Below are 12,500 nucleotides of genomic sequence, written 5' to 3'. Positions count from 1 at the left end.
GTTGTGTTGTGAGGTGTTGTTTTAAATATTTTTTGCTTGGTACATTTTTGATGGAGGGGGGTTCCATGTAACCATGGCTCTATACAATATTGTCTGGTGGGGCAGGCATGTCAGTCAGAACTATATGTTATTTGATGATACAGACAATTTTGTATTTTCATCACAGTAATATTTCTCATAAAAAGTGACACAGTCAGTCTTTCATCGACTTTAAGCCAAGTGAGACTGGAATGCATCTTGTTGATATGAGCCCCTGTTTACTGTGAAGGGCAAGAGGTGCTGCTCTGTTCTGGGCCAGCTGCAGCTCTCATATCCTTCTTTACATCTCTCCTATGTCCTTCTTTACAGCTCTCCTATGTCCTTCTTTACAGCTCTCCTGTCCTTCTTTACAGCTCTCCTGTCCTTCTTTACATCTCTCCTATGTCCTTCTTTACAGCTCTCCTGTCCTTCTTTACATCTCTCCTATGTCCTTCTTTACATCTCTCCTGTCCTTCTTTACATCTCTCCTATGTCCTTCTTTACATCTCTCCTATGTCCTTCTTTACAGCTCTCCTGTCCTTCTTTACATCTCTCCTATGTCCTTCTTTACAGCTCTCTGTCCTTCTTTACAGCTCTCCTGTCCTTCTTTACAGCTCTCCTATGTCCTTCTTTACAGCTCTCCTGTCCTTCTTTACATCTCTCCTATGTCCTTCTTTACATCTCTCCTATGTCCTTCTTTACATCTCTCCTATGTCCTTCTTTACATCTCTCCTATGTCCTTCTTTACATCTCTCCTATGTCCTTCTTTACAGCTCTCCTGTCCTTCTTTACAGCTCTCCTATGTCCTTCTTTACATCTCTCCTATGTCCTTCTTTACAGCTCTGTCCTTCTTTACATCTCTCCTATGTCCTTCTTTACAGCTCTCCTGTCCTTCTTTACAGCTCTCCTGTCCTTCTTTACAGCTCTCCTATGTCCTTATTTACATCTCTCCTATGTCCTTCTTTACAGCTCTCCTGTCCTTCTTTACATCTCTCCTATGTCCTTCTTCACATCTCTCCTATGTCCTTCTTTACAGCTCTCCTGTCCTTCTTTACAGCTCTCCTATGTCCTTATTTACATCTCTCCTATGTCCTTCTTTACAGCTCTCCTGTCCTTCTTTACACATCTCTCCTATGTCCTTCTTTACAGCTGTCCTGTCCTTCTTTACATCTCTCCTATGTCCTTCTTTACAGCTCTCCTGTCCTTCTTTACAGCTCTCCTGTCCTTCTTTACAGCTCTCCTATGTCCTTATTTACATCTCTCCTATGTCCTTCTTTACAGCTCTCCTGTCCTTCTTTACATCTCTCCTATGTCCTTCTTTACATCTCTCCCATGTCCTTCTTTACATCTCTCCTATGTCCTTCTTTACAGCTCTCCTGTCCTTCTTTACAGCTCTCCTATGTCCTTCTTTACATCTCTCCTATGTCCTTCTTTACAGCTCTCCTGTCCTTCTTTACATCTCTCCTATGTCCTTCTTTACAGCTCTCCTGTCCTTCTTTACAGCTCTCCTGTCCTTCTTTACATCTCCTATGTCCTTATTTACATCTCTCCTATGTCCTTCTTTACAGCTCTCCTGTCCTTCTTTACATCTCTCCTATGTCCTTCTTTACATCTCTCCTATGTCCTTCTTTACAGCTCTCCTGTCCTTCTTTACAGCTCTCCTATGTCCTTATTTACATCTCTCCTATGTCCTTCTTTACAGCTCTCCTGTCCTTCTTCACATCTCTCCTATGTCCTTCTTTACAGCTCTCCTGTCCTTCTTTACATCTCTCCTATGTCCTTATTTACAGCTCTCCTGTCCTTCTTTACAGCTCTCCTATGTCCTTCTTTACAGCTCTCCTGTCCTTCTTTACATCTCTCCTATGTCCTTCTTTACATCTCTCCTATGTCCTTATTTACAGCTCTCCTGTCCTTCTTTACATCTCTCCTATGTCCTTATTTACAGCTCTCCTGTCCTTCTTTACATCTCTCCTATGTCCTTCTTTACAGCTGCCCTGTCCTTCTTTACATCTCTCCTATGTCCTTATTTACAGCTCTCCTGTCCTTCTTTACAGCTCTCCTGTCCTTCTTTACAGCTCTCCTGTCCTTCTTTACATCTCTCCCATGTCCTTCTTTACAGCTCTCCTATGTCCTTCTTTACAGCTCTCCTGTCCTTCTTTACATCTCTCCTATGTCCTTCTTTACATCTCTCCTATGTCCTTCTTTACAGCTCTCCTGTCCTTCTTTACAGCTCTCCTATGTCCTTATTTACATCTCTCCTATGTCCTTCTTTACAGCTCTCCTGTCCTTCTTTACATCTCTCCTATGTCCTTCTTCACATCTCTCCTATGTCCTTCTTTACAGCTCTCCTGTCCTTCTTTACAGCTCTCCTATGTCCTTATTTACATCTCTCCTATGTCCTTCTTTACAGCTCTCCTGTCCTTCTTCACATCTCTCCTATGTCCTTCTTTACAGCTGTCCTGTCCTTCTTTACATCTCTCCTATGTCCTTATTTACAGCTCTCCTGTCCTTCTTTACAGCTCTCCTATGTCCTTCTTTACAGCTCTCCTGTCCTTCTTTACATCTCTCCTATGTCCTTCTTTACATCTCTCCTATGTCCTTCTTTACATCTCTCCTATGTCCTTATTTACAGCTCTCCTGTCCTTCTTTACAGCTCTCCTATGTCCTTCTTTACAGCTCTCCTGTCCTTCCCTACATCTCTCCTATGTCCTTCTTTACATCTCTCCTATGTCCTTATTTACAGCTCTCCTGTCCTTCTTTACATCTCTCCTATGTCCTTATTTACAGCTCTCCTGTCCTTCTTTACAGCTATCCTATGTCCTTCTTTACAGCTCTCCTATGTCCTTCTTTACACCTCTCCTGTCCTTCCCTACATCTCTCCTATGTCCTTCTTTACAGCTCTCCTGTCCTTCCCTACATCTCTCCTATGTCCTTCTTTACATCTCTCCTATGTCCTTCTTTCCATCTCTCCTATGTCCTTATTTACAGCTATCCTATGTCCTTCTTTGCATCTCTCCTATGTCCTTCTTTACAGCTCTCCTATCTCCTTCTTTACAGTCTCTCCTATGTCCTTCTTTACATCTCTCCTATGTCCTTATTTACAGCTCTCCTGTCCTTCTTTACATCTCTCCTATGTCCTTATTTACAGCTCTCCTGTCCTTCTTTACAGCTATCCTATGTCCTTCTTTACAGCTCTCCTATGTCCTTCTTTACAGCTCTCCTGTCCTTCCCTACATCTCTCCTATGTCCTTCTTTACAGCTCTCCTGTCCTTCCCTACATCTCTCCTATGTCCTTATTTACAGCTCTCCTGTCCTTCTTTACAGCTCTCCTATGTCCTTCATTACAGCTCTCCTGTCCTTCTTTACATCTCTCCTATGTCCTTCTTTACATCTCTCCTATGTCCTTCTTTATATCTCTCCTATGTCCTTCTTTACAGCTCTCCTATGTCCTTCTTTACAGCTCTCCTGTCCTTCTTTACATCTCTCCTATGTCCTTCTTTGCATCTCTCCTATGTCCTTATTTACAGCTCTCCTGTCCTTCTTTACATCTCTCCTATGTCCTTATTTACAGCTCTCCTGTCCTTCTTTACAGCTATCCTATGTCCTTCTTTACAGCTCTCCTATGTCCTTCTTTACAGCTCTCCTGTCCTTCCCTACATCTCTCCTATGTCCTTCTTTACAGCTCTCTTGTCCTTCCCTACATCTCTCCTATGTCCTTCTTTACATCTCTCCTATGTCCTTCTTTACATCTCTCCTATGTCCTTATTTACAGCTATCCTATGTCCTTCTTTGCATCTCTCCTATGTCCTTCTTTACAGCTCTCCTATCTCCTTCTTTACGTCTCTCCTATGTCCTTCTTTACATCTCTCCTATGTCCTTATTTACAGCTCTCCTGTCCTTCTTTACATCTCTCCTATGTCCTTATTTACAGCTCTCCTGTCCTTCTTTACAGCTATCCTGTCCTTCCCTTACATCTCTCCTATGTCCTTCTTTACAGCTCTCCTGTCCTTCCCTACATCTCTCCTATGTCCTTCTTTACATCTCTCCTATGTCCTTCTTTCCATCTCTCCTATGTCCTTATTTACAGCTATCCTATGTCCTTCTTTGCATCTCTCCTATGTCCTTCTTTACAGCTCTCCTATGTCCTTCTTTACATCTCTCCTATGTCCTTCTTTACATCTCTCCTGTGTCCTTCTTTGCAGCTCTCCTATGTCCTTCTTTACAGCTCTCCTATGTCCTTCTTTACAGCTCTCCTATGTCCTTCTTTACAGCTCTCCTATGTCCTTCTTTACAGCTCTCCTATGTCCTTCTTTACAGCTCTCCTATGTCCTTCTTTACATCTCTCATATGTCCTTTACATCTCTCCTATGTCCTTCTTTACAGCTCTCCTATGTCTTTTTTTACATCTCTCCTATGTCCTTCTTTACATCTCTCCTATGTCCTTCTTTACATCTCTCCTATGTCCTTCTTTACAGCTCTCCTGTTCTTCTTTACATCTCTCCTATGTCCTTCTTTACAGCTCTCCTGTCCTTCTTTACAGCTCTCATATGTCCTTCTTTACAGCTCTCCTATGTCCTTCTTTGCCTCTCTCCTATGTCCTTCTTTACAGCTCTTCTGTCCTTCTTTACAGCTCTCCTATGTCCTTCTTTACATCTCTCCTATGTCCTTCTTTACAGCTCTCCTATGTCCTTCTTTACAGCTCTCCTATGTCATTTTTACAGCTCTCCTATGTCCTTCTTTACATCTCTCCTATGTCCTTCTTTACATCTCTCCTGTCCTTCTTTACATCTCTCCTATGTCCTTCTTTGCAGCTCTCATATGTCCTTCTTTACAGCTCTCCTATGTCCTTCTTTACATCTCTCCTATGTCCTTCTTTACATCTCTCCTATGTCCTTCTTTACAGCTCTCCTGTCCTTCTTTACATCTCTCCTATGTCCTTCTTTACAGCTCTCCTATGTCCTTCTTTACATCTCTCCTGTGTTCTTCTTTACAGCTCTCCTGTCCTTCTTTACAGCTATCATATGTCCTTCTTTACAGCTCTCCTATGTCCTTCTTTACAACTCTCCTATGTCCTTCTTTGCATCTCTCCTATGTCCTTCTTTACAGCTCTCCTATGTCCTTCTTTACAGCTCTCCTATGTCCTTCTTTACATCTCTCCTATGTCCTTCTTTACAGCTCTCCTATGTCCTTCTTTACAGCTCTCATATGTCCTTCTTTACATCTCTCCTGTGTCCTTCTTTGCAGCTCTCCTATGTCCTTCTTTACAGCTCTCCTATGTCCTTCTTTACAGCTATCCTATGTCCTTCTTTACAGCTCTCCTATGTCCTTCTTTACATCTCTCCTGTGTCCTTCTTTGCAGCTCTCCTATGTCCTTCTTTACAGCTCTCCTATGTCCTTCTTTGCATCTCTCCTATGTCCTTCTTTACAGCTCTCCTATGTCCTTCTTTACAGCTCTCCTATGTCCTTCTTTACAGCTCTCCTGTGTCCTTCTTTGCAGCTCTCCTATGTCCTTCTTTACAGCTCTCCTTCTTTACAGCTATCCTATGTCCTTCTTTACAGCTCTCCTATGTCCTTCTTTACATCTCTCCTGTGTCCTTCTTTGCAGCTCTCCTATGTCCTTCTTTACAGCTCTCCTATGTCCTTCTTTGCATCTCTCCTATGTCCTTCTTTACAGCTCTCCTATGTCCTTCTTTACAGCTCTCCTATGTCCTTCTTTACAGCTCTCCTATGTCCTTCTTTACATCTCTCCTGTGTCATTTTTTGCAGCTCTCCTATGTCCTTCTTTACAGCTCTCCTATGTCCTTCTTTACAGCTCTCCTATGTCCTTCTTTACAGCTCTCCTATGTCCTTCTTTACAGCTCTCCTATGTCCTTCTTTACATCTCTCCTATGTCCTTCTTTACAGCTCTCCTGTCCTTCTTTACATCTCTCCTATGTCCTTCTTTACAGCTCTCATATGTCCTTCTTTACAGCTCTCCTGTCCTTCTTTACAGCTCTCCTGTCCTTCTTTACATCTCTCCTATGTCCTTCTTTACATCTCTCCTATGTCCTTCTTTACATCTCTCCTATGTCCTTCTTTACATCTCTCCTATGTCCTTCTTTACAGCTCTCCTGTTCTTCTTTACATCTCTCCTATGTCCTTATTTACAGCTCTCCTGTCCTTCTTTACAGCTCTCCTGTCCTTCTTTACATCTCTCCTATGTCCTTCTTTACAGCTCTCCTATGTCCTTCTTTACATCTCTCCTATGTCCTTCTTTACAGCTCTCCTGTCCTTCTTTACAGCTCTCCTATGTCCTTCTTTACATCTCTCCTATGTCCTTCTTTACAGCTCTCCTGTCCTTCTTTACATCTCTCCTATGTCCTTCTTTACAGCTCTCCTGTCCTTCTTTACAGCTCTCCTGTCCTTCTTTACATCTCTCCTATGTCCTTCTTTACAGCTCTCCTGTCCTTCTTTACATCTCTCCTATGTCCTTCTTTACATCTCTCCTATGTCCTTCTTTACATCTCTCCTATGTCCTTCTTTACAGCTCTCCTGTCCTTCTTTACAGCTCTCCTATGTCCTTCTTTACATCTCTCCTATGTCCTTCTTTACAGCTCTCCTGTCCTTCTTTACATCTCTCCTATGTCCTTCTTTACAGCTCTCCTGTCCTTCTTTACAGCTCTCCTGTCCTTCTTTACAGCTCTCCTATGTCCTTCTTTACATCTCTCCTATGTCCTTCTTTACAGCTCTCCTGTCCTTCTTTACATCTCTCCTATGTCCTTCTTTACATCTCTCCTATGTCCTTCTTTACAGCTCTCCTGTCCTTCTTTACAGCTCTCCTATGTCCTTATTTACATCTCTCCTATGTCCTTCTTTACAGCTCTCCTGTCCTTCTTTACATCTCTCCTATGTCCTTCTTTACAGCTCTCCTGTCCTTCTTTACATCTCTCCTATGTCCTTCTTTACAGCTCTCCTGTCCTTCTTTACAGCTCTCCTGTCCTTCTTTACAGCTCTCCTATGTCCTTATTTACATCTCTCCTATGTCCTTCTTTACAGCTCTCCTGTCCTTCTTTACATCTCTCCTATGTCCTTCTTTACAGCTCTCCTATGTCCTTCTTTACATCTCTCCTATGTCCTTCTTTACAGCTCTCCTGTCCTTCTTTACAGCTCTCCTATGTCCTTCTTTACATCTCTCCTGTCCTTCTTTACAGCTCTCCTATGTCCTTCTTTACATCTCTCCTATGTCCTTCTTTACAGCTCTCCTGTCCTTCTTTACAGCTCTCCTGTCCTTCTTTACAGCTCTCCTATGTCCTTATTTACATCTCTCCTATCTCCTTCTTTACAGCTCTCCTGTCCTTCTTTACATCTCTCCTATGTCCTTCTTTACATCTCTCCTATGTCCTTCTTTACAGCTCTCCTGTCCTTCTTTACAGCTCTCCTATGTCCTTATTTACAGCTCTCCTGTCCTTCTTTACATCTCTCCTATGTCCTTATTTACAGCTCTCCTGTCCTTCTTTACATCTCTCCTATGTCCTTCTTTACAGCTCTCCTGTCCTTCTTTACATCTCTCCTATGTCCTTATTTACAGCTCTCCTGTCCTTCTTTACAGCTCTCCTATGTCCTTCTTTACAGCTCTCCTGTCCTTCTTTACATCTCTCCTATGTCCTTCTTTACATCTCTCCTATGTCCTTATTTACAGCTCTCCTGTCCTTCTTTACATCTCTCCTATGTCCTTCTTTACAGCTCTCCTGTCCTTCTTTACATCTCTCCTATGTCCTTCTTTACAGCTCTCCTGTCCTTCTTTACATCTCTCCTATGTCCTTATTTACAGCTCTCCTGTCCTTCTTTACAGCTCTCCTATGTCCTTCTTTACAGCTCTCCTGTCCTTCTTTACATCTCTCCCATGTCCTTCTTTACAGCTCTCCTATGTCCTTCTTTACAGCTCTCCTGTCCTTCTTTACATCTCTCCTATGTCCTTCTTTACATCTCTCCTATGTCCTTCTTTACAGCTCTCCTGTCCTTCTTTACAGCTCTCCTATGTCCTTATTTACATCTCTCCTATGTCCTTCTTTACAGCTCTCCTATGTCCTTCTTTACATCTCTCCTATGTCCTTATTTACAGCTCTCCTGTCCTTCTTTACAGCTCTCCTGTCCTTCTTTACAGCTCTCCTATGTCCTTATTTACATCTCTCCTATGTCCTTCTTTACAGCTCTCCTGTCCTTCTTCACATCTCTCCTATGTCCTTCTTTACAGCTGTCCTGTCCTTCTTTACATCTCTCCTATGTCCTTATTTACAGCTCTCCTGTCCTTCTTTACAGCTCTCCTATGTCCTTCTTTACAGCTCTCCTGTCCTTCTTTACATCTCTCCTATGTCCTTCTTTACATCTCTCCTATGTCCTTCTTTACATCTCTCCTATGTCCTTATTTACAGCTCTCCTGTCCTTCTTTACATCTCTCCTATGTCCTTATTTACAGCTCTCCTGTCCTTCTTTACAGCTCTCCTATGTCCTTCTTTACAGCTCTCCTGTCCTTCTTTACATCTCTCCTATGTCCTTATTTACAGCTCTCCTGTCCTTCTTTACATCTCTCCTATGTCCTTATTTACAGCTCTCCTGTCCTTCTTTACAGCTCTCCTATGTCCTTCTTTACATCTCTCCTATGTCCTTATTTACAGCTCTCCTGTCCTTCTTTACAGCTCTCCTATGTCCTTCTTTACAGCTCTCCTGTCCTTCTTTACATCTCTCCTATGTCCTTCTTTACATCTCTCCTATGTCCTTCTTTACAGCTCTCCTGTCCTTCTTTACAGCTCTCCTATGTCCTTCTTTACATCTCTCCTATGTCCTTCTTTACAGCTCTCCTGTCCTTCTTTACATCTCTCCTATGTCCTTCTTTACATCTCTCCTATGTCCTTCTTTACAGCTCTCCTGTCCTTCTTTACAGCTCTCCTATGTCCTTATTTACATCTCTCCTATGTCCTTCTTTACAGCTCTCCTGTCCTTCTTCACATCTCTCCTATGTCCTTCTTTACAGCTGTCCTGTCCTTCTTTACATCTCTCCTATGTCCTTATTTACAGCTCTCCTGTCCTTCTTTACAGCTCTCCTATGTCCTTCTTTACAGCTCTCCTGTCCTTCTTTACATCTCTCCTATGTCCTTCTTTACATCTCTCCTATGTCCTTCTTTACATCTCTCCTATGTCCTTATTTACAGCTCTCCTGTCCTTCTTTACATCTCTCCTATGTCCTTATTTACAGCTCTCCTGTCCTTCTTTACAGCTCTCCTATGTCCTTCTTTACAGCTCTCCTGTCCTTCCCTACATCTCTCCTATGTCCTTCTTTACATCTCTCCTATGTCCTTATTTACAGCTCTCCTGTCCTTCTTTACATCTCTCCTATGTCCTTATTTACAGCTCTCCTGTCCTTCTTTACAGCTATCCTATGTCCTTCTTTACAGCTCTCCTATGTCCTTCTTTACAGCTCTCCTGTCCTTCCCTACATCTCTCCTATGTCCTTCTTTACAGCTCTCCTGTCCTTCCCTACATCTCTCCTATGTCCTTCTTTACATCTCTCCTATGTCCTTCTTTACATCTCTCCTATGTCCTTATTTACAGCTATCCTATGTCCTTCTTTGCATCTCTCCTATGTCCTTCTTTACAGCTCTCCTATGTCCTTCTTTACGTCTCTCCTATGTCCTTCTTTACATCTCTCCTGTGTCCTTCTTTGCAGCTCTCCTATGTCCTTCTTTACAGCTCTCCTATGTCCTTCTTTACAGCTCTCCTATGTCCTTCTTTACAGCTCTCCTATGTCCTTCTTTACAGCTCTCCTATGTCCTTCTTTACAGCTCTCCTATGTCCTTCTTTACATCTCTCATATGTCCTTTACATCTCTCCTATGTCCTTCTTTACATCTCTCCTATGTCTTTTTTTACATATCTCCTATGTCCTTCTTTACATCTCTCCTATGTCCTTCTTTACAGCTCTCCTGTTCTTCTTTACATCTCTCCTATGTCCTTCTTTACAGCTCTCCTGTCCTTCTTTACAGCTCTCCTATGTCCTTCTTTACAGCTCTCCTATGTCCTTCTTTGCTCTCTCCTATGTCCTTCTTTACAGCTCTTCTATGTCCTTCTTTACAGCTCTCCTATGTCCTTCTTTACATCTCTCCTATGTCCTTCTTTACAGCTCTCCTGTCCTTCTTTACAGCTCTCATATGTCATTTTTTACAGCTCTCCTATGTCCTTCTTTACATCTCTCCTATGTCCTTCTTTACATCTCTCCTGTCCTTCTTTACATCTCTCCTATGTCCTTCTTTGCAGCTCTCATATGTCCTTCTTTACAGCTCTCCTATGTCCTTCTTTACATCTCTCCTATGTCCTTCTTTACATCTCTCCTATGTCCTTCTTTACAGCTCTCCTGTCCTTCTTTACATCTCTCCTATGTCCTTCTTTACAGCTCTCCTATGTCCTTCTTTACATCTCTCCTATGTCCTTCTTTACAGCTCTCCTGTCCTTCTTTACAGCTATCATATGTCCTTCTTTACAGCTCTCCTATGTCCTTCTTTACAACTCTCCTATGTCCTTCTTTGCATCTCTCCTATGTCCTTCTTTACACCTCTCCTATGTCCTTCTTTACATCTCTCCTGTGTCTTTCTTTGCAGCTCTCCTATGTCCTTCTTTACAGCTCTCCTATGTCCTTCTTTACAGCTCTCCTATGTCCTTCTTTACAGCTCTCCTGTGTCTTTCTTTGCAGCTCTCCTATGTCCTTCTTTACAGCTCTCCTATGTCCTTCTTTACAGCTCTCCTATGTCCTTCTTTGCAGCTCTCCTATGTCCTTCTTTACAGCTCTCATATGTCCTTCTTTACATCTCTCCTGTGTCCTTCTTTGCAGCTCTCCTATGTCCTTCTTTACAGCTCTCCTATGTCCTTCTTTACAGCTCTCCTATGTCCTTCTTTACAGCTCTCCTATGTCCTTCTTTACAGCTCTCCTATGTCCTTCTTTACAGCTCTCCTATGTCCTTCTTTACAGCTCTCCTATGTCCTTCTTTACAGCTCTCCTATGTCCTTCTTTACAGCTCTCCTATGTCCTTCTTTACAGCTCTCCTATGTCCTTCTTTACAGCTCTCCTATGTCCTTCTTTACATCTCTCCTGTGTCCTTCTTTGCAGCTCTCCTATGTCCTTCTTTACATCTCTCCTGTGTCCTTCTTTGCAGCTCTCCTGTGTCCTTCTTTACAGCTCTCCTATGTCCTTCTTTACAGCTCTCCTATGTCCTTCTTTACAGCTCTCCTTCTTTACAGCTGTCCTTCTTTACATCTCTCCTGTGTCCTTCTTTGCAGCTCTCCTATGTCCTTCTTTACAGCTCTCCTATGTCCTTCTTTACAGCTCTCCTATGTCCTTCTTTACAGCTCTCCTATGTCCTTCTTTACAGCTCTCCTATGTCCTTCTTTACATCTCTCCTATGTCCTTCTTTACAGCTCTCCTGTCCTTCTTTACATCTCTCCTATGTCCTTCTTTACATCTCTCCTATGTCCTTCTTTACAGCTCTCATATGTCCTTCTTTACAGCTCTCCTGTCCTTCTTTACAGCTCTCCTGTCCTTCTTTACATCTCTCCTATGTCCTTCTTTACATCTCTCCTATGTCCTTCTTTACATCTCTCCTATGTCCTTCTTTACATCTCTCCTATGTCCTTCTTTACAGCTCTCCTATGTCCTTCTTTACAGCTCTCCTATGTCCTTCTTTACATCTCTCCTATGTCCTTCTTTACATCTCTCCTATGTCCTTCTTTACATCTCTCCTATGTCCTTCTTTACAGCTCTCCTATGTCCTTCTTTACAGCTCTCCTATGTCCTTCTTTACATCTCTCCTATGTCCTTCTTTACAGCTCTCCTATGTCCTTCTTTACAGCTCTCCTATGTCCTTCTTTACAGCTCTCCTATGTCCTTTACATCTCTCCTATGTCCTTCCTTGCATCTCCTGACTACATAACCAGGCCATAGTCCAGATCAAACCAGAGCAGGACTTGTTTGGTTGAATGTGGTGTTAAAAAAAGCAGAGCATCTCGATCAGACAGTCCTCAAATATTTACTTTAAAATGTGTATTTTTCTTGCCTCAGCCATATCCCACCCCTGTGCCTGGCTTAACAATTCACCTCCCGGTGAAACAGTTGAGCTTTACGAATCCGTTTATCATCTAAAACTAGAATATGGACGGTTCCAGAACGGCTAGATGACACGCGGAGGCACTCTTTGGGGGGAGGGGGAACCTTATTTGCTCATTAGAGATGAGCTTTGGGAAGCGTGGGATTTTTTCCACGCCAGCTCACCAATCCAGCTGGGGCTTTTTCGTTCCGCTTTTGGTTTCTAGAAATGAGTCTTTGTTGAATTCCCACGTTTGCCCTCTTTCAGACAGCCAGCAGCATAACGTTGAGCAGCAAATTCCCAGTGGGGCAAATGCCTGGAGATGAGTTACCAGGGCAACTGGGTGCTACATTCACACACTTGGTTTTGATCT

At 42.7% G+C, this 12,500-nt stretch overlaps 1 protein-coding gene across 50 annotated transcripts in view; it reads left to right on the top strand.

Moving 5' to 3' along the window:
* The window catches only part of LOC127919688 (transmembrane protein 47-like), a 32,064-nt gene that overhangs the window by 1,041 nt on the left and 18,523 nt on the right, over window positions 1–12,500 (top strand). The gene's annotated exons all lie outside the window — the stretch shown is intronic.

This window comes from Oncorhynchus keta, unplaced genomic scaffold (genome assembly GCF_023373465.1).
Source record: "Oncorhynchus keta strain PuntledgeMale-10-30-2019 unplaced genomic scaffold, Oket_V2 Un_contig_17373_pilon_pilon, whole genome shotgun sequence".
In the NCBI taxonomy this organism is placed as follows: domain Eukaryota; kingdom Metazoa; phylum Chordata; class Actinopteri; order Salmoniformes; family Salmonidae; genus Oncorhynchus; species Oncorhynchus keta.
This window is presented reverse-complemented; position numbering and strand designations above follow the sequence as displayed.